Genomic DNA, 26,865 nt, shown 5'->3' on the forward strand with positions numbered 1-26,865 from the left:
AAGGCATCATGCCACCATCTCAGCCCTTGTACAGGCAACACTTTGTAAGAGGGAAGCATAGCCATGCTACCACTGCAAAACAAATGACTAGCAATCTCTGTACATATTGTTAATGCTGGGTGGCTTCCCCCACCCTGCCGCTACCTCCCCAACTCCCACCCCTCAGAAGCTCCAAAGTGCTTACCACCTTCATCGAAATCATCCTGGAAGTTTTAGCCTATTGGCTTGAGTTACTCCAAATGGTCAGATGGAGATTTGGAGTAGCATTCAGAAACCTCTCTTTCAAATCTCTGTGCATCTAGAAATTCTACTTGATAGCATAGAGTATTGAACTTGTAGGGTGTTGGCACAGGAGGCAAAGAACAGGAGGAAGGAGGTAGGATTCTACCGTTGGCAATTAGCACCTCTCATACTGGGGAAAAAGGAGCAAAAAGAACTCCAGACTACAGGGTAAATTGTTATCAATCTGACATTTGCTGTCAGGTTATGAATCTGTAATTCCCCAAACCATACCAAGCTACAAGTAAAAACAGAATATTAGTGGTCATAAACAGCGTTTCTCTGGTTTTCAACCAAACCTATCATTATGGTATTCCTAGGTCCTCCAGTTACTTCTCATATGCCCCAGTGGTTGTCTCAAGTCTACTCATAAAGAAGCCTTCTCAGCCATGGGGACCTCCTGGGCCTCCGCTACTATAGAAGCCACATCACAGGCACCTCGTCACTGCTACCAGTGTTCACCATGAAAGATAAGGGCATTAATGCTTATATCCAGGATACTGCTTCCCCCTGTTCCCAAAGCCTCCAGAGCCACATCAAGCCACTGATACTGCCTTGTACTAAACTTGAAACAAAATGGCACCAGGTGCTACTGCTGTGTTGATTACCGGAGGCTGGGTAGCATCTGCAGCTATGTGCTACCCCTGGCGTCACTGATGTGCTACAGCCCTCCAAGTGCCAAAGCTGAGTTCTGTTCCCTGGAAACCCCATGTGCCAAAGTCGGCTATATTATGAGCTACCTCCCAATTAGGTAGGCATAAAAGCTGGGCTGCCTTATCTCCCTTCCAATGTCTCACAGACATATTTAGAGAAACTACTGTTTTTCGTGCTTGTCTTTTGTTTTTACTCTCAGTATCCCTCAACCTTTGTGTCTATTTAGACACAAATTCCTGGGGAACTAGGCCAATGGGTAAATCTGAATGGCAGGCAATAGACTATACTCAGATTTACCCAAAACCTCTAACAACTAAGACTCTATTACTGAACCTAGCATGAGTACATGGCCCTCTTTCTCAGGAGTCTTCTTCGGAGCCTATGGTGGTGGGGGGGGGGGGGGGGGGCCCCTTTTTAGCATGCCCAAAAATATCTGAATGCTAATGGAGAACCTAGCCTGGGCTTTTGCTAGGCTCTCTTCTACAAGAGATTTTATTCCCAGCACATCAATCTTGCAAGCCAATCCAAAAGACCACAGGAAGATGCATTGGACTAGGCAGAAAATGACCAGAACTCAAATTCAAGTTCTATCATTTATCAGCTATGTGTGCCCTTGGCAGCCCATTTAACCTCCATCTACTGAGATAATAATAACTTCCCTGACTACCCTCAGGCTTGTCCATTCAAGAAGTATGTACTGAGCTTCTTTCTAAAAGATAGAAGACACAATGCCAGGCCTGTTGGAGATACAAAAATCAGTCACAGATTTCGCTAGCTAACAGCATACTAACCAGCAATATTTTTGAGAAAATATTAGTTGACTTCTTATTAATTGTCCTGCACTTTACATGTTATCTCATTCCTCACAATAACCGTATAAGATGAGCATAACTAAGTCCATTTTACAAATGAGGAAAACAGAAGCTCAGTGAGGATCACAGACTTATACCGTCACACGCTAGTAAGTGGTGGATCTGGGATTCAAACCTACGTCTGCTGATGCCAGAATCTGTGATTTTCCCACCAGACCATACTGCCTCATTTATATAAACAGCTATAAAACTAAGTAGAAAGTCAGTCATTTCATAAGGCATAGATGAAGTGCCATGGAATCAAATGAGATGCATATGAAAGTGTTTTATAAACAATCAGGCTGACACAATTCTAAGGTGTTTCTGTTATTATCATTAGGGTAAGTGCTCTATAAAATATGCTGCCTGTAAAATTCCATCTGCAAATAGGAATTAACCAAGCCTTGCAGAGGTATAAAAGCAATCAGTATTTAATTTCAGCTGCAACAGATCATTGGAAGGCAACTGTTGCCTCAAATTCAATCACTATTCTAAGTAGCCCAGCATATGTATACTGGTCTGGGTAATCTACAGGAATAGATCCAGAGCCCCCAGAGCTCAATGGTAGCACCCAAGCAGAATGAAAATAAGTTCAGCATATTGCAACATGCTGGATGGGCCTCCTAAGAGGACATCTTTGGATAGGTTTTTAAGATCATCTGCTGAAGAGGGACCTTGTTCAGGATGTGTGGACCACTGTAACCACTATGAGCAAGACCACATACCCCAGCAGGGTGTGAAGACATGGTTTTTGAATGCAGACTGACACAAAGGCTCTTTCTTGTGAGTTTAAGGTCTAATAATCATAGCTTACATAGACTGAGCACCTACTATGTGCCAAGCACTGAGCTAAGCACAGAGTACATCTTAAGTCATCATATTGTGAGGAAGCCAACTGCATTTATCTGATTAATAGCAGGAATTTTGAAGTGATACGGGCCACTCTTTGTCTTACATTGAACAAGTTAATTAAGATCTCTGTGACTCAGTTTTCTAATCTGTAAAATGGAGATCATAATGCCTACCTCATAGAGTTGTCATGAGGATTAAATAAGCCGATGAATTTAATAAAGTAAAGCAATTAATACCATACCTATCACATATAAAATGTTCAATAAATGATAGACAATGTTGTTGTTGTTGTTGTTGTTATTATTATTATTATTATTATTATTATTATTATTATTATATTTTTCTTTTGGAAGTCTGGCACAGATCATTCTTTTGACTTCTAGGAAATAACACTAGAAAGCCCATTCTAGGCATACTGGTTTCCTATTGCATAACAAATTACCCTAAAATTCAGCAGCTTACAATAACACACATTTATCATCTCACAGTTTTATGGGTCAAGAATCTGGGCATGGCTAAACTGGGTCCTCTGCTCTAGGGTTTCTCACAGGCTATAATTAAGGTATTGGCAAGGGCTGGGGTCTCATCTCAAGGCTTAACTGAGGGAAGATCCACTTCCAAGCTCATTCATGTGGTTGCTGGCAGGATTCAAGCCCTCACAGGCTGTGAGCCCAAGGTTCCTCACTGGCTATTGGCTGGAAGCCACCCTCAGTTCTTTGCCAAATGGGCCTCTTCAACATGGCATCTTGCTTCATTAAAGCCAGCAAGAGAGAGAGTCAGCTAGCAAGATGAAAGGCACAGTCTTATAACCTAGTCACAAAAGTGATATTCTATAATTTTTGCTGTATTCTATTCCTTAGAAGCAAGTCACTAGATCCAGCTTATTCTGAGAGAGGATTACACAAGGGCATGAATACCAGGAGTCAGGGAGCATTGGAGGCCATCTTAGAAGTCTGCCTTCCACATTGGGAAAGGTAATAAAACCAAGAGTCAAAGAGAAACTGTTAAAGGGCTTTTGGAGTATAAAATTAAGATTCAAATTGAACAGTGAAAATATGTATAGGCTATTAAGGGAAAAATTAAAAAGGAAAGATATTCCTATGTGTTTTGGAGGTTTTGTTTGCCTCAATGATAATAAAAGGATTAGTTCCTTTGATGAATGTTTAGTTTGCTTAAGTTCATTTTATAATAAGAAGATTTTAATCTTGATCATACCCATTTTACAGATGAGGAAACTATGGCTCAGAGAGAACTAGCTCAGGGTCCCTAAAAGCAAAGCAGGATTGGAATCCAAGTCTGTTCCATTCCAAAATCTCTGCTTTTTGACTATGCACACATATATCCTGTCTTTATCTCCCACACTCATAATCCTTGTCATAAACTTTATCCCCTTTAAAACTGATAGTAGTTGTTTTTAGAAATTTAACACCAATTCTTTATAACTTACAGCAAAACATCTCTTTTTTAAAATAAGTAGGTGCTATTTTGTTTGTGTTCTTGTGGACCTCAGGTGCTATGCGGTATTTTGTTAATGCTTTTCTGAAAGTAAAAATACTAGGATTTCTTTTTGTACCATGATTGTCCATACCAGCAATCTTGGCTAGTGTGCAGGAAGCTGGATTTTCAGCATGATTCAAAATTTGTACACATTAAGAGTTCAGAGCACCTTGGTACTGAAGAGCAAAAGTAGAGAACAAAAGGAGTTATTAGAGGAGTAACCCACAGTCTATTGCAAACCAAACAAATTCAGGCATACGTACTGTCATTATTGAGCACCTAGTGTTTACACACAAGGAACTAAGCTCATTAGATGCTGAGTGGGATACAATACTCTTTAAGACATAAGAGATCCCTGTACTCAGAGAGCAATGGCATCTAGTGTATACCCAAGTGAGCATGAGCCCCTCAAAGCAGACACTTTCAGATGAAGTCACTTCCTATCCAGATTAACTGCTTGACACTATAGAATGAATTCTTTACTGCACCGGGTTTTTCATGGGTGTATAAAACATCATATCCATCCTGTCCTCACTTGCGTTTGGCTAGTAGGTTTTCTTGGATCTTGGAGATGGTGTTATTTGCCAAGGCAGGATTTCTGAGTTAGACTGGAAACATCAGTATGTATGATATGCTTCCATTTATCTTTTAACAGTATATCTTTTGAGGATGGATGGATAGATAGATAGATAGATAGATAGATAGATAGATAGATAGATAGAGATATTCAGTATATACTCAGAATGCTTCTGGAAAGACAGGCAAAAAACAGCAGTTGCCTCTAGGGAGGGGAACCGGAAGATTGAGAACTGCAGAACTAGGATAGTGGGAGAGGGAGACTCGCTTCTCACTGGATGAGCTCTTGTAAGCTTATGCATTACTTTTTTACTTAAAATACTTAAAACTTACTTTAAATAATTTTTAAAGATTCAAGAAATAAATCGAGAGTTCTTAACTGGAAATTTGTGCCATTCTAGATTAAGAAGAATATCTTCTATTTGCCTACCAGCAATAGCCATCTTGGTTCTAGTTCAAAAACAAATCGAGCGTTCTTAATCTGAGTTTCTTACAGAGCTTTTGTTAAAATATACCTAGAGGCTGTTTAATAGCTGGGGCTCTGGAGTCAGATTACATGGGTTTGAGTACATCTACCTCTGGGCAAGACGCAGGGTAAATTATTTGGCCTCTCTAAGCCTCTGTTTCCTCCTCTGTAAATAGTGGCTCTGATGTAAACCCTGCTTCTTGAGAACTGGGATGAAAGGAGGAGGCCTTGGCAAGGCTAGTCCTTCCTGGGACTTAATTCAACTGGTGAAGTAAGAGAAAAGATGGCTCTGATCCGTCATCCCACATTTCCAGATGGAAGTAGGGATAAAAAATCACACTGCATCTATGGATTTGAAATTAACAAGCAGTAATAGGAGACCTGTTTCACTGAAGCCTCAGTTGCTATCACCAACAGTCTCTGTTGCCTTTGCTTCAAAATGAGGTCATTTAAGAGGAGAAGTTCGGGCCAGCCCGGTGGCGCAGCAGTTAAGTGCGCACATTCCTCTTCTCAGTGGCCCGGGGTTCACCAGTTCGGATCCTGGGTGCGGACATAGCACCGCTTGGCAAAAACCACGCCTGTCCCACATGTAAAGTAGAGGAAGATGGGCATGGATGTTAGCTCAGGGCCAATCTTCCTCAGCAAAAAGAGGGGGATTGGTAGTAGTTAGCTCAGGGCTAAACTTCCTCAAAAAAAAAGAGGAGAAGTTATCTTTGCAGTCTTACTAGGACTTTGGTGGTGACAAAGAATTGCATAATACTGTTTGCCCTTCATTCCTTGAGAATCAAAAAGCCTGCTTGGCTTTCTGATGTCGGAGCAGAAGAAGGAAATGGAATGAGTTGAGAATTGGGCAAACCTCCACAGAGCTGGCCATAAAAGTCCTAGGAGCTGGGCTATCTTTTCTGCCTCTTTCATTCATGCCCCAAATCCAGGGTACTAAAATTAATCCACCTGCCTTGTCATTCTGAATGAGCTTCCACCCCACTTACTAGTTTACAATACACCAAAACACTTTGCTCTAAGCATGAAGAAAAGAGAGACTGGTAAAGAGGAAGCACTGATCAGACATTTCTAGAATAAAAAAAATTATAGTCTTCTATCAATAGACAATAATCCTATTAAAGGATTTGTTTTTGAACTTGAACCAAGACGGCTATTGCTGGTAGGCAAATAGAAGATATTCTTCTTAATCTAGAATGGCACAAATTTCCAGAGATATAATGAATCCTAAATAGCAGCTTCCAGGACATGACTATGTTACTCCAGTATGCAGTTCTCTGGTATGATTTATTTCACTGAGTCCCTACTGAAGTACTGGCTGTTACCCTAAATTAGGGAGACCAGCATGACTTGTGGAAGTAGAGGAGACATGATCACATGTCACAGCAGGGATATGTGGCAACTTGCTTCCATTTAAGGCCTAGGAATCAATTAGAGAAAATTTTACAAAAGGAAGATTCCCAGGTCCCTCTAAATCTACTGAATCGGAATCTCCAAGGAGTGGTAACGGAGCTTGTATGCTAATAAATATTATAGCTAGTATTTATTGAGCATTTGCTACGTGTTCCAGAAACTATGCTAAGCATTGTACATGTATTAACTCATTTAATCCTCACGACAACCCTCATAAAGTTTAAGTATTACTATTATCACCATTTACTATGCTCCTTGTTAAGCATCTTTCTTCAATATCCTCCCTTGATCCTCTTGAAAACACATGCTCTTCTGTATGGCCCAAATTGTTGGGGTTTTCCCCCCAAGTTCACTCACTTCATGATACTGCTTCCTTAGTGGAAATAAAAGCCTGTTCTCAGCTGAAAACCCAAGATCCGCTTTACACCACTTCACTATTTTGCTCAGTGACCTGTAGAACTCACAGTGAGGCTGCTTGGAAAATTAGATCTAAAAAGAAATTCTCTCTTTTCATGTATAAAGTATTCAATAAGGAGACAGCAGAGGCCATAAGACTGTCTTTGAAAGCAACAGGGTGTTCTTGGTCTTAAAATAGCAATACATGTCAACTTCCACAACTAGTTATTTATAACAGTAATAACAGCTAATATTTATTGAATACTTGACTATGTTCCAGGCACTGTCGTACTACATACTTTAAATTTACTATCTCATTTAATATTCAATATAACCCTGTAAGGAAAGTATTATTATTATCTCCAATTTTATGGATAAGAAGACTGAGGCCAGAAAGGAAAAATGACTTGCCAGAGATCACTAAGCTATTAATTGACAGAACGGAATAAAATCCAGTTCTGTCTGACTCCAAAGTTAATATACTTAACCACTAAGTCCCTAATGTCAAGACCAAAAGAAGAAATATAATTGGACTCTCCTTTAATTGTGTTTGTGTATACGTGGGTTTGGGGAATTGCTTTTTGTTATTTGGGGGTTTTTGTTTGTTTATTTGTGAAAAAGAAGAGAGTTTTATTTTCCAGTCTTCTTGGCCACAGAAAGCACATATTGTGAATTAGTGGAATTTTAAAAGAAGACTACTTTCTTAGAGATCTCGGATGGTAGTTTTCTGGCCTGGCAGACTGACAGGGCAGAAAGTTGGAATCACAAATCAGTGTGTTAGACCTATCATCCTTTTATCAAGTAGCATAAAGAAGCAATTTCTCCCTCTAAAGTTAACATCTGAAGAGATTACCCAAGACCCAATTCACTTCTCAGAGGTGGAATCTCATCCTGCATAATGTCATCCCCAAAGCCCATATTTCTACCCTTAAGCATAGATAGCCAGATCTTTTAGTCCAAATGACTACATAGAGATCAGCAACTCTGAAACTCTGTGCCCTGCTCAAAGATCCTCCAGTCCTCTCGCTCCTTTTCAGTAGATATGTATCTTGAAAGTGCTCCCCTGAATACATTTTTAGTCCCCCAAAATGCAAGGCCTTCTTCCCTACTACCATGATCAAATTACTGTCAGTGACAAAAGGCCCTTGTCAGTACATGTCACTGATTTTTGAGAGGAATGCAGGAGCCTAAAATCTGTCCCCTTGCAGCCAATGACTCTATTCATAGTGGGGAACCACAGATATGGCCTCTCCCAGTTATAGGAAAGAGGCAAAGAGAGTTCTCAGCAGTATAGAAACACCTACCTCTCAAGCCGCTACTACTAACTATCCTTCAGGTGGCTGAGCTGCCAGAGCTGGTAAGGGGAAGTGGAAGGCGGGTTAAGCATGAAAGAACGAACTTTCCCGTTAGAGTCAGGCAAAGGAGAATTTGTGCCCATTGCAACCAGATATTTAAGTGCTCTCTCCATTTTAATCTCTCACTCTCCAACTTTCCTTCTCACTGTTTTTAGTGACTTTCTGTGTGTCCCTACCACACACAGGCACACACACACATCCTGCTCGGCAGCCTCAGTCCTTGGTTCCACTCTGTCAATATGACTTCCAATAAGCCAGCTGCAACTACAAATAAATCACAGATATAGGCTTACATTTGCACACAGAAGCAGAATCAGTTACATTTCTTTGTAACTACACACACACACATGCACACACCCCTACACCTACGCCTCCTACAGGCACGCCTCTCTTTTCACAAAAGGATGTTCCTGAGAATTCAGTAAATATCAAAGTTTTAAAGATGCAAGTCACTTTAAACTCTAATTTAAATGACTTCCCTCATTTTCACATGTACAAGCGTTTATTACAATAAATATAATTTTCATTGATAGTGGGCACAAAAGCAAATAAAGCACGGATGGAAATATTTTGCAAGCTGTAAAACATTAGCAAATATTAGCTATCATCATTATTCACTAAGCAGGTAGAGGTGATAATAGGTGCAACTTAAAGGGCTCTACTGTAAACCATTTTTATAACATGATTAATCCTTCCTTATAATGTAAACATTTATACAAATGGATTAGAATACATTGTAAGAATACAATGTGAAGTCTTCTTACATTGGAGAAAATCTACTTACATCAGACTGTGATTGCTCTTCATTTCTATTATACTCAAATTAGATTATGAATTTTTTTGAAAGCAATGATGGGTGTGGCATTAAAAGACAGCACTGTATGAGAAAGAGTTTTAATTCTTTCTCTGACATCAACCGGCTGCTTTTCATTGCTCCAACTTCCTCATATGTATTTTTTAAAAAGTGGTCATAATACCATCCTGCCTATTTAGTATGGTTGTTGAAAAAGATACAATGAAATAACATATGTGAAGACAAAACCACATATAAAGCATAAGGCAGTGTGGCAGCCAGAATTCTAAGATGATCCCCAGGATTCAGGCCTCTAGTGTACATACACCTTCTCTCAGTTATTCAAACACAAACTTAGGTGCTGCTGTAAAGAGCTTTTGCAGATATAATTAAGGTTCCAAATCAGTTGACCTTAAAATAAGGAGATTATCTGAAATAGGCCTGACCTATCACATGAGCCCTTTAAATCTGAGATTCAATACACAAGAAAGACTTGACATGCTGTTACTGGCTTGAAGATGGTGGGAACCATGTGACAAGGAAAATTGGTGTCTCTATCTGCTGAGAGCAGGCCCCAGCTGACAGCCAGCAAGGAAATAGCTACCTCAGTCCTGTAACAGCAAGGAACTGAATTCTGCGAACAACCTGAATGAGCTGGAAAGCAGATTTTTCCTCAGAGCCTCTAGATGAGAACTCAACCTGGCTGACACCTTGATTTCAGCCTTTGTGAGATTCTAAGCAGAAGAACCAGCTGAGCTGCACTGTATCAAGACTTCTGATCTAAAGAATTGTGAGCTAATAAATGGATGTTGTTTTACGCCATTAAGTTTGTGGTAATTTGTTATGCAGCAATAGAAAATTAATACAAGTGATATACAGCTTACCTAGCATTATTTTCTGTCAGCCATAGATAGAAATAAACACACTGAATTTGGAGTTAGAAGATCTGGGATTAAATCCTACACCCAATATTGGCTATGTAGGTTAAGGTTAGATCACTTAACCTCTCTGATCCTTATTTTCTTCATTTGTAACATAAGGATAGTAATCCATATTTCCCAGAATTGTGCACACTAAGTGAGGTAATATGAAAACCTGCTAGCATCATGCATAGGACATAGTAAGTACTGTATAAATTTTTTCAACATTTCATAAACTTATATATTCATTTATTGTACCTACCTTGTGCTAGGCATGATGCTATGTACCTGGGATACAAAGCCATTTAAGACATGGTCCATGCTCTCAAGGAGTTTAAAGTATAACAACAGAGACAAATGAATAAACGAGCAATTTCTATACAGAACAATGGCTGTTATGATAGAAGGCCACAGATGGTATTATGGAAACAGAGAGAAGGAAAAACTTGATCAGACTAGGGGTTCAAGGGACATTTCTCAGAGGAGATAATGTTTGATTTGCAGTTTAAAGTGCTGGTTCTCAAACTTGGGTACACAGTGTAATCACCGAGGGAGGCTTTTCGTGTCTTGCCACCCCACCAAGTGATTGTAATTTAATTCATCCGGGGTATGGCCTGGGCAGGGAAAGCCCTCTGAAGAAGCAGCATGTGCAAAAGCCCCTAAGTATGAAACTGCATCAATCAGGAAACTACAAATAGTTCCATAAGGTAGGCGTGAAGGTGAAGTGGGTCAGGAAGAGGTGGTAGATGATACTAAAGAGGAGTCAGGTCATGCAGAACCCCGTATGCTAAGGTGAGGAGTTCAAAATTTATACAGAGGGCAATAAAGAACCAATGAAAGATAGAGAGATGCATGATCGGATGTACTTACATTTCTAAAAGATCACTCTGGCTGCAGTGTGGAGGACAGATGTTTGAAAAGATATCAGACTAGAGTTAGGAAAACCAGTTAAGAGGTGTTCTAGTAAACCAGATGAGAAATGAGAGCCATACCTAAGGCAGTGTGCTGGGGATGGAGACTGAGTCAAAGGAACAGATTCAAAAGATTTTAAGGCAGTAGAATCAAAAAGACTTGGTGACTAACTGAATGTCAAAGATGGAGACAAGGAGTCATATGTGTATGTATGTGGAGGGATGGGGATGTCCAAGTTGAGCCTAGACTAGAATATAGATATATCTAAGTATATCTAATAAACTAATGCCACCCATCAATTCCTTGGGGTCCTCTGTTAAGAAACATGAGTTATTGCTGTTAATATGACCTCATTTGTATACTAGGATAGTGATCTGGGGAAACCCGAGGTAATCCTAGCTTAGGGAACCAAGTGGAGACATTTTAGTGATAGCTTCCCTAGAAATTTCTCAAATTAAGAGTAACAGGAATCCAAGACTCAGCCGAGGGTCAGGCCTCACTGAGGCTGGAGCCACAGGGTGGTTTTGGGTCCTAGATGGCTCTGGGCCTACATGCTAGTGTTCTGCCATTAACCCAACTCAGTTCTACTCTTCAAGTCTGATTCTTTCTGTCATGCTACCAGATGGCAGATTCTTTCTTTGTGGAAGCAGGATGATATCGACATATTAACCATCATGGTTCCTATCCCATTATTTCTTGTTATTCTTATGCTTTTCCCATCCCTCCCACCCATACTAGAGGACCCCCTGGGCCACAAAGAGGATGAATCAGATGAGAATCAAAAGAATTATATGCTAATGGGATCTTCTTCATCCAGCAGGCAGATAAAAGGAGAGTACACAGAAGGCTATGAAGGACGTTTTAATGTGCCAGGCCTAGAAGTGGCACTCATCATTTTAGGTCACATTCCATTGGCAAGAACCGTGACACAGCCCCATCTAGAAGCAAGAGGTCAGAGAAAGGCAGTCTGGTGGTGTGCTCAGGAAGAAGAGGAGTATACAGATATTAGTGAGCCCTAGTCCTCTCAACCAGGAGGTGAAGACTGATGAAGGGCCAAGCTAGGTAGTGGTAGTTATTGTCCTTTCTCCCTTTCCAAAAGGCTTTGTATAATACTTTCCACTAAGTAGACACTTAATGAGCAAAACTCATAGTAATAAGAAGTTCCCTGAAGTAGCACCTGTTTTTAGAGCAGAAGTTGCCAGAACAGATAACTAATGCTATGGAGAAGACAGGAAGAAGTGAAGTTCATCACACTAAAAGCTGCCTAACTGAAGCTTTCAGACAAAAGCAAAAAAGCTTGAGCAAGTCACTTTGAAAGCTGTAATTACGCATGCTGATTACACCCATAATGAACCATAAAGCTTGGAGTTTCATATGGTGTCAAAGCCTCTGGGTATGGAGCATTCTTGAATCTAATTTTTATTCTAACATAAAAATGAGAAGCCAACCACCAACAAGCCAACTGAAAAGCCCAGAGACCCCTTGACACATTTTGCTTTTACAGACGGAAACACTCAAAAAGAGTCACAGAGATGCAAAAGCCAAGCCTTCCAAAATGCAAAATACCTACAAAGTATATCTACAATACAAATTTTGGTGTTTTATTTTGCATATTAAATCTCACATTAAGAAGAATAAAATAAAATAGAACATTTCCAGTTATGAAAACACTTAAGGCATATGTGTATAGGAGTTGCAAGCTGAGGAATTCGTGCGATTGTTACTTTTTTCCCATTTGCCATGGATTTTTAAAAACTTAAGTCTTCTCTGAGAAGGGAGAAGAGAAATATTAGCAATACTATTCTATAGCTTAAAAAGACACTTTTTTTAATGTATAAACATCCTCCTCCTTTAGGCTTTTAGAATTCTAATTTGAAAATCAACTTTAACAGTTGCCTTTTCATAATTATTGGTATACATGGTTAGCTCAGAAAGGGAAGTTAAGCCAGAAAATTCCATTCTTTGAGCATTTTGTTTAAAAATGCTCTGCTATAAATGCTTATTAAATGAATAAATAATGAAATTGAACCAACTTGACCACACATGTCCCTGGTTGATCTACAGATCTAAACGTCTTCTGAAGCACGAATTGCCTGACATTTTATCCTTGGATGAATATCGCTGCCAGTCATTCACTGACCCTCTCAAAAGTTTCACTCATTTCCCACAGGAAACTCTCTGAACTCCAAAATGCCAAAAGAAAACTGGGAGGATTTGTATTCACAGGCTTGTAGGGGCTGTCTGAGGGTCACCATGGAGGTTATCTTCATGTTGAATGGCTTTTACGCCAAAGCCCACTGGCCACCCAGCCCAAGTCCTTCTAGAACAAGAAGCTAGTCTCCTTCTGATGAAGACAAGCATCCACTTTCCCATGGATGTGACCTTGTCAGATTTGAAGGTCACAGATTATATCCTTCCTGCCTGTTAGAGTATTTGCTCAACAACTGAGATGTTATTTTTATTAGCTTAAGAGCAGACCTTCTTTACAGCCTACACAGCAAGGGCCCCCAATAATGTCCCTACTGAACATTCTGAAAATTATATCTCTTCTTCCATCTAAACCGTTTATTCATTTATTCATAGAATCTATATTGATTTGACCTAAACTGCCATGGAGTTTATATCGTTGCTATTTTGGAAGAAGGATTTCTTAAGAAAACAAACAGTATATATAAGTTAGATGTGGGGCTTCATGAGCTCCAGTTTAAAAAGCACTCTCAGGGCTGGCCCCGTGGCCGAGTGGTTCAAGTTCCACATTCTCCGCTTCAGCGGCCCAGGTTCCTGGGTTCGGATCCCGGTTGTGGACCTACTCCACTCATCAACCATGCTGTGGAGGCATCCCACATACAAAAAGCAGAGGAAGACTGGCACAGATGTTAGCTCAGGGCTAATCTTCTTCAAGCGAAAAGAGAGGAGGATTGGCAGTGGATGTTAGCTCAGGACAAATCTTCCTCACCAAAAAAAGGCACTCTCAACACACATCTCATTTTGTCCTCATAACCACCCTATGAGACAGATTCTATTGTCCCTTTTTACAGATGGAGAAACTGGAGCTCATTCCAGGTTACACAGATTGGGTTGTAAATCAGGATACAGATATCACCACCATCATCATTATTATAAACAAAGCATTTAATATCTCTTGGCCAATGACTATGTAATAGGTATTATATTAACTGTTTTACATGAATTATTGCATTTAGTTTATATAATCAGCCTGTAGATTAGGTATTATTATCATTCCTATTTTACAGATAAAAAACAGTGTCTCAGAGAAATAAAGCCACTTGCCCAAGGCCATACAGCTAATAAATCTGGGGATATGTTTAACCTGTCTAAGAAAACGAACTGTATTTGGAAATTTAGCAAATTCTTTTTTTTTTTTTTTAAAGATTGGCACCTGGGCTAACAACTGTTGCCAATCTTGTTTTTTTGTTTTCTGCTTTATCTCCCCACCCCCCCCCCCGTACATAGTTGTATATCTTAGCCGCAGGTCCTTCTAGTTGTGGGATGTGGGACGCTGCCTCAACGTGGCCTGACGAGTGGTGCCATGTCTGCGTCCAGGATCCGAAGCCTGGGCCACCGCAGCAGAGTGCGTGAACTTAACCACTCGGCCACGGAGCCGGCCCCAGCAAATCCATTTTTAAATATAGTTAATAAATAATAACTCTTACCTATTCACTATAAGGAATTTGGGAGGTGCTCTAGTTGGAATATTACTGATAGTCTGAGTTATCCTAAGATACAAAATTTAATTTCTTTATTCATCAATTCAGATTTCTCACTCCTCCAAAATCCCCCCAATTTGACTGAATTAGTGACACTTTATTGTAGTTCTGGAATTTTGGAGGGATGAGAAACATCCAAATGTATAATTTGAAAAAGGATATTCTTGTTATAATTGCTTTGATTCGCTTTTAGTCATGATATTTAACTTATTTTGAAATTTCAGACTGCATGGAAAAGAGGGTGTGAAATTTTATACATATCAAAAGGCAGCAAAAGATATCATCACTAAGGTTGATTCTCCTGTCCAATGCAATCACGCGTGAACACACACACACACACACACACACACACACTTCCTCATCTCTGGTCTTAGAGATTCCCGACAATTCTTGTGGGTTACTGTACACACACATAGAGACACACAAACAGCAACCCATAGCAAACTAAGTCTCTACTACTCATCCATCAGCTCATAGCATTAGAACACACAATAGTCCTCCTGACTGGAGAAACAAAACTCACACAAGAAGAGCTGAGGAAACAATTAAAGCAACAAGTACTGCCCAGTGGTTAGTTCTTTTGGTTGTTCATCAGAATCCTCTTGGGAATTTGTTTAAACGCAGGTACCCCAGTCACATCTCCAGACAGTCTGATCCAGGGAGTCTGTCTGGGGTCTAGGCACTGCTCAAATTCACTCTGAGAGGGGCTTATTAATGCTGTGGGAAAAACCTGAGAGTATGGTTTCCTGATGTCTTATTTTCAAAGCCGGGCCTAAAGGCAAACATGGCAGGTCATGAGCAAATGTGGTGCGCATGTTCACCCAGTTTGCAGAGGAAACAATGCTGGGAGGGATAGTGACAGAAACTAACCCTGATAGTCTATCTGCAATCCTATGAACAATTGATCATCAAGTAGAATTCCTTGAGTGCCACCACATGCCCCATGCACACAGTAGAAGATAGTATAATACCCATATCTCACTCACACACATGCACACATGGACAGTCATCCTCAAATGCACACAGGTACCCTGCTGCCAAACCTAGTCCCTAGCCTAGTGTCTGTGTCCCAGTAGAGAACTGCTTGCCACTCTGCTCGGCCACTCTTACATTACACAGAGGCAAGCCCTTTCTGTTTGCAAACCTCCAAAACCCTAGCTGGACCTCACATGTAAAATCCCTGAGGCTACCAGGCCTTCAGAGAAGCCTACTATGCACATGGGAGGGGACGGAAGACCAGATGTGATGGTCACAGCGATGGACTGCCCAAACCCCACTTCAAAGAAAGACTTACTGCCCAGCTCCTGGGAGTGATGTCAGCAGACAACCTCTAGCTGTCATCTTCTTTAGGGTCTACCTCAGCTGCAGAGAGGTGCCTCACCTGAGATCATGCCCTTCCAGGGAGAACCTGCATCCAAGGACCGAACAAGGCAGTGGTATAAAAAGGCCAAGCTGTTGCGGCCCTACACAGGACAGCTCTGATGGACAGTTTTTGCTCCCGAGCTCCCCCCACCAGGTTGGCCAATGCTTTGATCATCCTGCTTCGCAGTTCAACTTCCTCTGCCCAATCTGGCTTCCTCTTCTTTCACTTCACAGGTGTTAAATCTCTAATAAATAGCTTGCACTTCAAACTCTGTTTCAGCATCTGCTTCCAGAGAATCTCCCCTGTGACACCAGACCAGGCCAGTTCAGTGAAAAGGCCAAGTGTGCTTGGAATAGAAAAAGGCAAGTGACTTCTGGGGCCCTGGTCAGGGTTACCACTGCCTTTGTGGGCCCCCAAGAGGCAGAAGTTTGATTTGCTCTGGCTTCAAGTCTCTATCCCTAAGAACTACACAGACCTGTCCAGGTCCCTTGTACCAAGAATAAACCTGATGACAGAAAGGCAGAGGAGGGAGGCCTTATCCCTGGGGAGAAATATCCATCAATATAGAGGACTGGTTAAATGCGTTAGGATACACCGCTATACCAGAATGATCCATAGCCTTTAATAAGAAAGAGGTAGAAGAATATTTGCTGACATGAGAGAATATCCAAGATATACTGTTATCTCAATTTCCAAAAGCAAGTTTTGGAACAGCTTTTGTAATATGACCCCATTTTTTAACACAGTGTAGTCACATTTTAAATAAATTTAAATTATAAGATTTTGAAATGAAAATATTTTAGTCCAAGTTTATATACAACATTTGAAATAATGCAAATCTCCCCAAATGAAAATGCACCAAGAATCACATAATTTCAAAGCCGGAAGGCCAAGTGAATTGTAAGCCATGTTTACACTATTGCCACATGGTGGCGCCACTTTAGCTGATAAATAGAAATTCTGGCCTTCCTTTGTTAGGACTGGTCTGGAATTATGCAAATTTCTAATTATGTGGGGCCCTCAGGAACACATTCCTTGCATAAAACACAGATGCCCTGAATACTGGTAGGCAGAACATCTGGAGGAATATACACCAAACTTCACCACGGTTAGCTCTTGAGAGTGGAAATGGAGAGCGTCAGTGTTACCTGTCCACACTATATACTTCTAATTTTATTATTTTTAGATTCAGTAAGAAAGGATGTATAAAGGGAAGCAATTTCTGATGAAAATAAATGACTTCTGTGGATTCTTAAGCAAAACCCCAAGTGTATTTCAAATGCCAGGCAGATGGCACACACAAGGCAGAGCAGGAGGCATGTCAACCTCTGGCCAGGCATCTGGTGCTCCATATGAAAGAGTCAAAGCCAGCAGAATGTAAGTGCCTCAGCCCCTCTGGCCCTAGCATTGTCTCAGCCATGCCCAAGGTTTCCTCCCAGGCTCCCTCACAATAGCAGCCTCTAGCCCAGAGAGCATGCACATAGCCACCAGACAGCACAACCTCACCCTTGACCTGATTCTGAGCCTGGAGCTTCCATCAACCTGAGAGGGAACACCCAGAGAGGAAAAATCCTGCCAGAATTGGCAAGAAGCCCCAGTGGAGCTCTGTAACACAACGTCACTTTGGTCCTCAGAGGAGGGCTTAGGGGTCAGGCTGACCAACATACTAATAGCAGCCCCTGTCATTTGAGAGCTTACCCTGCGTCAGGTATTCTACTAAGTGCTTTATACACATGATCTCATTTAATCCTCACAAGCACCCTGAGGTGGGTACAATTATTACCCCATTTTACAAAAGTAGAAACTGAGACAGACCAGAGAAGTTAAAGACACCTGCCCAAGGTCATACAATAAGTGACAGGTTCAGACCCAGGTCTATCTGAGGGAAGTGCCAATGCTCATGATTTGCAGCTCTCGCTTCTCTGTTGACACTTGAGCCCTGAAGCAAAGTGGAGCTGAATCTTCAATAGCTCGCCTAAATTTCAACGGATGGATGTTATTATATGGCTTGGAGCTTTGGACCCAAATCATAATAAATTGCTGAGCTAGAGACGGAGAAGATACCTAAAAATACTGCCTTTCCATTTGTTCATTCATTCATGCATTCATTCAAATCTCTATGCAGATAGCCTGCTTTGTTTTCTGGTCACTTACTAGGTCAAGATGTGTGGCTGAGTCTAAAGCCAGAGCTCCGGGCCCTTGTTAATTAGGAGATCCTTGGCAATATTTACACCTCAGAGAGTGAACAGTATGCCATAAGAGGCCATCTGTAGGAGCCGGCCCAGTGGCACAGCGGTTAAGTTTGCACGTTCCGCTTCGGCGGCCCCGGGTACACCGGTTCAGATCTCAGGTGCGGACCTACATAGCACTTATCAAGCCATGCTGTGGCAGGCGTCCCACATATAAAGTAGAAGAAGATGGGAACAGATGTTAGCTCAGGGCCAGTCTTCCTCAGCAAAAAGAAGAGGATTGGCAGCAGATGTTAGCTCAGGGTTAATCTTCCTCAAAAGAAACAAAGAGATCATCTGTAGTCAGGAGGCGGAGCCAAAGACCAGAAATGAGAGTCAAAGAAGGAACTCTGAAACTGGCAGCTCTGGGAAACTAGAGTACATAGTCAGCCTCAAACTCTGAATCAAAGGCCTCCTATATATAAAGCACATGGCATAAGAGAACCTAGTGTTGGGAATTTCCAGCCCATGTGTATGTCAATGCCACAGACAGCAAGAAAGCAGGTATTTCCATTGCTCTCCCTGGGTTATCTGATTTGCTAGACCAAGGGCTCTTTAAAGCCAGGAACAAGTAGCACATCCCCAGTCTCTAGAACAGGGCCTGGCACAGAGCTAGGGCTCAATGAACGTTGGTTGAACCAACCTCTACCCACTGTCACAATGAGGCACTTGATTTTGGTTTTTGCTTAGGTTTACTGTCATCCCTTCAGGAAGGATTTCTGGTATATGCTAGAGACAGTAGGAAATACAAAAGAAATTGACACTATTGTCCATGCTCTCTAGTGGCTTACATCATATTGAGAGATAAGATAAACCACAGATACACAACACAGTTACTTAAAACTATTGGGAAGTACCAGCAGATCTCGGCTCCCAAATGCAACTCTTAGGACCAACTTATCCATTCAGATAGCCGCTGTTATGCCACCCTACTGCCATGGCAAGTCTGTCCATCCATCTCCACCAGAAGAAATGTCCCAGCTTACAGGGACTATAAGCAATTTAGGATTGTTCAGAGATATCATAACATGGAAAGCAGAGACTGGTGAATCTGAGCTAAACCCCCTACATGTCATTTACTAACTTTTAAACCAGATTATTCTCCTGCTTAACCTTCAATATACCAGGAAAAATAGTCATAATCACTTACCATCTGGATCCAATGGACTTTTTTATATTCTTATATTTTAAGTCATTCTACAAATAATTAACAGAAGTAAGGATAAAGGGGTAATGAAAAACAAATCCATTAGAAAGTTTGATAAGAATTTAGGCATAGTAAATCAAAATTTTATTCCATATTTTCCTGGTTTTGAAGGTATATCTACCTCAAATGGGTAACAACCTTTGAATGTAGCTAACTGCTCATCAACTGTCATGCACAAACCTGAAACATATCCATCTTTTAAATACTCATTCCAGATTTCAAATACATCTCTAATAGGTTCTAGTTTGTCATTGCTTCTGGTTCTTCTTCATACACTTAAAATATCAAAATGCCATACTTCTGAAAACTTTGATGGCTCATAATTTTGCTGAAGAGAGGATGGCCATCTTCCTTGCTCCATAATTGCAGGACATTTTCATTTTTAGAATTCTAAAGATAATTAGAATGATCGATTCACTGATGTTTTATTTTTCATTTCTACATCATCTTTTGCTATCCATTCACATTTGGATGCACATCCTCTTCCAGCAAGTATCCACTAATTAACTATATCAAGCAAATTTTTGTGCAGAGATATTATAAACGATGAAAGAATAGTGTCACACATCCTGTTAGCAAAACAGGATAGTCCAGGTTCCTGTCACAAAATATTGCCTGATGAAGTCCTTCCTATTGAACGACTAGCTGAATAAGAATACCATATTTCCTTTTTGTCCTTGGAAATATAGTGTTCCCTCACAGATTCTTGAGTATGAAAAATTGTATGTAGGATATTGACATCCACAGACTCATAGTCTGAGGTTTCACTTATATGATCAATTTCACCATCACCATTAGTCTAGAGCACTGCTGTCTCTTTGGATTCATCTTCTGATTTACCTAATAATTAGGAAACATCCTGTCAATTTTCTACTCTTAGTAGAAAATTAAGATTTCTGAATTTTCAACTGTGTTTAATAAAAGCCTTTAATAACCTACAAAAGTCTTTTCAGACTTCTTTATACATTTTTTAAGGACAATGCATGACTTTAGGCAACACAAAAGATGGTATAAAGGTGATGATTTCCAGAATTGCATTATCTTTCTGGGCTAGTCCATGATTTTTCTATTTTCTTATTATTTCAGCCTTTTTACCATAGTTGAGAATAATTGATGAGGAATAATGAAATAATTCCTGGGATGTTGAGATAGTAAAGTGTTTCAAGATATAATAAAAATAAGATCAATAAGATACCATAATGTATTTTAACTTTATAAAAGGGTTCAATGGACTCACATGGTAATTTCAAGACAGAATAAGTTGTATTCTGTTCTTTAAAAAAATAAGTTTCTCTTTGTTCTTTTGAAAACTTCTAAGAAAAAATTAAAGTCATGAATACCAGTCCTTACAACTAGTTGGAATTGTTCAAAATAAACACTTAAAAAAATAAAATTGGGTCCAATAGATCCTGTTGTTATACCGAGGGTTAAGCCTTCCAAAGGTTCCCAATTGCCTTCAGGGCTTGACAAGAAGGACTCCCCCAGTTTGACCCTTGCTTACTCTTTCTAGCTACATCACTGGACATCCCTACTCCACTCCAACCCCCAAGCACTCCATGCTCCAGCTCTGCCTAACCAGTTGCAGTTCCCCTGCTTATGTCAAGTCGTTTCACATTTCTGTGCCTCTGCTCATACTGTTTCCCCTGCTTGTAATGCCTTCCCTCCCCAATCTTCTTGGTGAACTCCTACTTTTCTTTAATTCTGCGTTCAGCTAGTACCTCCTCCAAGAAGCCTTCCTGGATCCCTTCCCTAGCTCAGCTTCCCTGAGCTAGCTGTACTCTTCAGCATACCTTTCTCATTGTGTACTAACATATTATATTGTCTTTGTTTACTTGTCTGTCTCCTTACCAGCCAGTATACTCCTTTGTCAGGAATTATTTCTAACTCATATCCATAACCTTAGTGCCCAGACACTCAGTAAATACTTGTTGAATGAATGAATGCACCAGCAGGTATGGGCAGAAAGCTTCTATTGGAGTACACTGGGAAATAAGGCTCAAAAAGAAGAGTAGAGCCAAACTATGGAGGGCCTTGAATAAGGATCTTTACATTTATTAGAGTGTCATACAGTTTAATAGGCTTTCAAATACTGATCTCATTTGATCTTCCAACAACCCTGTAAAGTTGGCAAGGCAGACAGATGAGAAAGTGTATTCTCTGACACATCAAGTAACTAGCTTAAGGACACACTGCTAACTAGAAACTGAGGCATTCTGACTCCTAGTTCCGTGCTCTATCACACCAGAGTACCTCCTGGCTGAGGCATTTTGGCTTTAACCTGTGGGCAATGGGAGGGCAACAGAAATTACTGAATAGGGGAGCAACTAGATAAAGTTAATGTTTTCCAAATCTTTAGCTAGGAGGTATGTATTACTACTCTATACTAAGAATAAAATCTGGGTACAGTTACAATATCTGCAAACCAAGTGACAAATGCAAGACTACAACTTAATCTGATCATTTTACCCTCCAAAATTCACCCTCCAGAGTGAAAAGGGGGTTCAAGGCAGCTTAAAGTGTATCTTTATATGATGTCTTGGATCTGCTTCAAAATAATCTGGGGGTGGGGGCTGGGTGAGGTATAGATGTAATAGGATTGTCATGAGTTGATAATTGTTGAGCTGGGTGAAGGTTACATGGGGATTCATTATACAGTTTCATCTACTTTTGCATATTTCTTAGTTTAGGTTCCCTAAAAGCAGAGCCTGAGACAAAGACCAGGGTACTGGTAGTTTATTTAGGAGTCAATTCCAGGGGGCAAGATTAAGGGAGTTGGAAGAGTGAAATAGAAAAGATGGAAAACCCAATATAAGAATGTTATTGAGGTCACCACTATGGCAGTGGGGGCTCAAATCTGCCAGGACAACCTGAGACACATACGGAATGCTTCCCAAATTTGACTGCCTAAAGTATGGGAGAAAAACACATTCATCCATCCACACTGGTTGTGGGTCACCCTATAGGAAAAGGGCCTGAGGCAGAAAGTAGAAAGGCAAGAGGAACACATTAAAGGTAGGACAGTGTCACTGCAAGATGAGTCTGAGCTTACATGGAAATGTCCATTAGAGCTGCGGCTAAAATCAGAGATGGACCAAGGGGAAGCTATGGGAGCACCATCTGCTATGGTGTATGTTTGAAATTTTCCATAATAACAAGCTAAACAAAAAATAAAGTATATCTTTATCCCATCCAGGAAGGGTAGCCAGAAGGAAGAAAGCCTTCCTTAAGTTGGCCTTGGGTTTGACTAGGAGAGCATGAAGGTCTTTGGAGCTTTGGGGATGCCAAGTTCAGTTCCTCAGAAGTGAGATATAAAGAGATACAAATGCATTGTGTGATTGTTCTGAGAAGTGAGATGACTGCATTTGAGTAGACTGAGAGCGGCGGAATGGATGGCGCTTTTTTTTCCCCCTTTGAACTCACTCAGGGTCTGTATCTGATATAATTTACAAGGGATGGTTTCACTGACATCTCTTTTGTCTGCATCCTTGGCAAGGCTTCCCCAGCCCTACACAGCCTTAATGACCCCAGCTGCTCCACACAGCTTGGAACTGAGGGACCTGCCAGTCTAGTCCACCAACTCTTGGGCTGCAGGACTCTTCCTAAGGATAGACAGAGCAGATGGCCACCCTTATGGTACAGTTAAACTTAATATACAATTACTTCTAAGGGCTCACTCAGTCAAGTGGGCACTGGGTGCCTAAGACACACATTGGCCCTGGAATGCGAGAGGATGACTCTTTATCTTGTTCTCCCGGGCTTAAAAAGCAACTCAGGAATATCCAATTTAGCTTTTCACCTGGAACAGAGGGACATACAAAGGAAGGGGGTGGAGTTAAAGGTCTCAAACAGGACTCCGGAGTAGGATTCTGGAAACAGAAATGAACGAGGGGTTCTATGAACAAAATTAGTGTTGGCTAGATATTGCCTAGTAGAGTAGAAAGAGCACTGGCTTAGGAACTGAAAGGCCCAAGTTCTAATTCTGTCTGTTCTATTTAGAGCTGGGACACTGCGAGGTACAGTCTTACTGAGCCTCAGTTTTCTCCTCTGTCAGATGGGGCTAATTCTCTCTGCCTTGCCTAATTCACAGGGCTTTGTAAATAGTTAATTAATTATGAACACAGCACTTGTATTCTATAAATTACTCTAAATATAAGGAATAATTATAATAATGATAATATTGCAAATATATACTCCACAGCAGGTCTGATTTCTTTTATTGTTTGTGTTTTTCTCTTAAAATATGCTAACCTTACCTCAAATGCATGAAGAGGAAGAGAGGTTTTAATTTATTTCATTCAAGGTTTAAACATCTGAGTATGGTATAACGGAAGGAAAAAAAGGGGCAAGGAATAGCTGTGGATCCGTTTCATCCGAACCATTGCCTCAAAGATGAGCACTAATAATGATAATGCTAATAGCTAATACTTAATGAGCAATAACTATGTCAGGCTCTGTTCTATATACTTTACATATATTAATTAATCCATTTAATCCTCACAAAAACCTTATAAGGTAGATACTATTATTAGCCCCATTTTACAGATGAAGAAGTACAGGAACAAAATGGTTAAGTGACTTGCGCAAGATGACACAGCTAGTAAGTAGCAGAGCAGGGATTTGAACACAGTCTGACCCAGAGCCCACACTCTTAATCTCCACCTTATACTATATCTGCTGAAAGTTCCTCATCCCTCCACCCTTCTCACCCCCACCCCACCTAAAAATATGGCCCTCACTAGTTACTAATTGATCCTGGAATTAGTACTACTGAATCACTTCTTAAGGCTAACTAACAACAGCAAGGCATTGGCTCCAAGGACCTGTTTATATGAGTAGATGTTATCTGGTACACAAGCGGTACTTAATACATGTTTGGCAATCGATGGAAGGAATGGGAAGTGGGAATGGGTTCCCGGTATGAGAGAGAAGGTGGCTGGACTTTTACCATGAGGATGGATTTGTTTATCAAATTTATTGAGTTCTCACCTTGGAAAATAGAGTCGGCTGAGGGATTAGAGCCTGCCTGGTTCTGGATCCCTGCAGCCTCCCTCTCCTCGCAAAGAGATCATCACCCCCATCCGCAGGCCGAGCCCGACTTAGGTTCTAACTCTCACGAGGCCAGTGGCAGGAAGTCCACTCTAACAGTGCTCAGGAGTTCCCTATCACATCCTGTTGGTCTACCTAAGATCTCAGGCCCCAGCGCTTCTTTAGGCTTCTCCTTGTCCTTAATTTAAGTCTCCACTTGCTGCCCTATTCTGGAATGGGATGCTTCACTGAAACCTAAGCCCTTCAAACTTGGGGACTTTATAACAATAATAACAATAACCAAAACAAAAAATGGCAGGCAGCTCTTTCTCAACCTTTTGCAGCTTCCCATTTTGATCAGTTCAAAGCCAAATTCTTTACAATGGCCTCTAAAGCCCTCATGATCTGCTGCCTCCTACCTCTCTGACCTCTTCTACTGTCCTCACTCTCATTCACTGCCATACTGCTTTCATGCTGTTTTTCCGACACTCCAGGCATATTCCTGATTCAGGGCCTTTATACTTGCTATGCCATGTGCATGGAACACTATTCCCACGGATTGCTTATTATTTGCAAAGGAAAAAATAGTAAGCATACAGTAGAGAAAGTGGATAACACCTGGACAAGGTGATCAAGATTAGCATTATCAATGAAGGGCAGATGGATATCACGTGCTTCTGTGATACCCTGAGAAGGACCCAGCATTGCTTATGTAGTTTTCCAGCTAAGGACACATAACCTGAATCCAACCATGAGGAAACATCAGACAAATCCAAAATGAGGAATGTTCTAGTTTTTAAAAAGTACTTTATTCTTCAAAAATGTCAATGTCATAAAAAACTAATGCTGTAGAAATATTCCAGATTAAGAGGCTAAGGAGACATGGCAACTAAAAGCAATACCTGACTCTAGATTGGATCCTTACTAGAGGGGCAAATAATGCTATGAAGAATACTATTTAACCAATTGAAAAACAATGGCATAGAGTCAGTAGATTAGATAAAATATTGTATCTGTGTTAAATTTACTGAACATAATTATGTTGTTGTTATATAAGAGAATATCCTTATTCTTGGGAAATATCCACTGAAGTATTCAGAGGCCATGATTATGATGATATACATAACTGACTCTCATATGGTTCAGGACTCCATTAAGAAAATGAAAACTCAAGGCACAGAATGAGAGAAAATATTTGCAATATATAAATCTGACAAAGGATGTTTATCCAGAATATACAAAGAATAAGAAAAACTTTAATTAAGACATGGGCAAAATATTTGAACAGACACCTTACAAAGCAAGATATATTAATGGCCAACAAGCACATGAAAAAATTCTCAACAAAGAAATGCAGATTAAAACTACAATGAGATATCACTCCATAGCTACTAGAATGGCTAAAATTAAGAAGACTGACAATACCAAATGTCAGCAAACAAAACTCTCATACCTTGCTGGTGGGAATGTAAAAGGATACAACCTCTTTGGAAAATTGTTTGGCAGTTTCTTACAAAGTTAAATATACAATTATCCTATGACCCCAAAATTTCATCCACAGGTACTGCATTAATTTTTCTATGCTGTATAATAAATTACTATAAATTTAGTGGTTTAAAACAACAGAAATTTACCAATTAGTGGAGGGGTTTTTGTTTCAATCCTGTTTTCCCTTGCCTTGAAGAAGCTCTTTAGTCTGATGAAGTCCCATGTGTTTATTCTTTCTATTGTTTCCCTTCTCTGAGAAGACATGGTGTCCGAAAAGATCCTTTTAATACTGATGTCAAAGAGTGTACTGCCTACATTTTCTTCTAGAAGCCTTATAGTTTCAGGTCTTCCCTTTAGGTCTTTGATCCATTTAGAGTCTATTTTTGTGAATGGTGAAAAAGAACGGTCAATTTTCATTCTTTTACATGTGGCTGTCCAGTTTTACCAGCACCATTTGTTCAAGAGACTTTCTTGTCTCCATTGTATGCTCTCAGCTCCTTTGTTGAAGATTAGCTGTCCATAGATGTGTGGTTTTATTTCTGGGCTTTCAATTCTGTTCCCTTGATCTGTGCACCTGCTTTTGTACCAGTACCACGCTGTTTTGATTACTGTAGCTTTGTAGTATGTTTTGAAGTCAGGGATTGTGATGCCTCCAGCTGTGTTCTTTTTTCTCAGGATTGCTTTAGCAATTCTGGGTCTTTTGTTGCCCCATATGAATTTTAGGATTCTTTGTTCTATTTCTGTAAAGAATGTCATTGGGATTCTGATTGGGATGGCATTGAATCTGTAGATTGCTTTAGGTAGAATGGACACTTTAACTATGTTTATTCTTCCAATCCATGTACATGGAATGTCTTTCCAC

General features: G+C 40.4%; 1 long non-coding RNA gene across 1 annotated transcript in view; it reads right to left on the reverse strand.

Moving 5' to 3' along the window:
* Positions 1-26,865, reverse strand: part of LOC124246012 (uncharacterized) — a 171,510-nt gene that overhangs the window by 51,248 nt on the left and 93,397 nt on the right. The window lies entirely within an intron of this gene.

Source organism: Equus quagga, chromosome 10 (genome assembly GCF_021613505.1).
Source record: "Equus quagga isolate Etosha38 chromosome 10, UCLA_HA_Equagga_1.0, whole genome shotgun sequence".
Taxonomy (NCBI): domain Eukaryota; kingdom Metazoa; phylum Chordata; class Mammalia; order Perissodactyla; family Equidae; genus Equus; species Equus quagga.